Source organism: Talpa occidentalis, unplaced genomic scaffold (assembly GCF_014898055.3).
Source record: "Talpa occidentalis isolate TD23 unplaced genomic scaffold, MPIMG_talOcc4v2.1 talOcc4.243, whole genome shotgun sequence".
In the NCBI taxonomy this organism is placed as follows: domain Eukaryota; kingdom Metazoa; phylum Chordata; class Mammalia; order Eulipotyphla; family Talpidae; genus Talpa; species Talpa occidentalis.
This window is the reverse complement of record NW_023602552.1, coordinates 10,029-10,733: the sequence shown is the minus strand read 5'-3', so window position 1 is coordinate 10,733 and position 705 is coordinate 10,029. Positions and strand designations below refer to the sequence as shown.

Below are 705 nucleotides of genomic sequence, written 5' to 3'. Positions count from 1 at the left end.
CATATTGTTTTCTATAGGGCCTGGACCAATCTACATTCCCACAAACTGTGTAAGAGGGTTCTTTATTCTTCACACCGTCATGAACACTTGTTGTTTCTGGTCTTTTTGATATGAGCCATTCTCACTAGAGTGAGATGGTATCTCATTGTGGGTTTGATTCGCATTTCCCTGATAAGCGGTGAACATTTTTCATGTGCCTGTTGGCCATATAAAAAATACGGTCCCTTCATAATTTTCATGCCATCCTGATGAAGGGGCCATGCTTATCTTCTCTGTATTGTTCCAGTTGTGGTACATATACTGCTGAAGCAAACACAATTATTTTTCTTAACATGGTCCTCCCGAGAATATTCTAGTATCATGTAACAGAATTTTGAATCTCTTCAGGGATATTTGGAAACATGTAGGCAGACACAGGATTAACACTGCTAAGTGTTTTTACACATGATCACACAACAGTGATATCTCGAGTTTTGCAGCAGTTCAGCATTTGAAGAGTGTTTTCATGGGGGTTCCTAGTCTGTATAACTACCCCAGGTCAGGGACTTTGTCTCTGCAACTGGTCCATCTTCAATAGCATGATTTCTCTGCTCCCAGTGAAAGTGTGGGTTACTGCCATTAAATGTGGTAGCCCCTGTACTTGCTTATTAATCCTCAGACAGACCAGAGACAGAACAACAGACAGGAGTAAATGAAGCAGGTGGC

The 705-nt window shown here is 41.3% G+C and overlaps 1 non-coding gene across 1 annotated transcript; it reads right to left on the bottom strand.

The window, feature by feature from the left end:
• Positions 1-210: 210 nt before the first annotated feature.
• On the bottom strand, positions 211-312 carry LOC119253941 (U6 spliceosomal RNA). Its single transcript, XR_005127236.1, has one exon. It is a non-coding gene; the product is annotated as a U6 spliceosomal RNA (small nuclear RNA).
• Between the last annotated feature and the right edge of the window lie 393 nt (positions 313-705).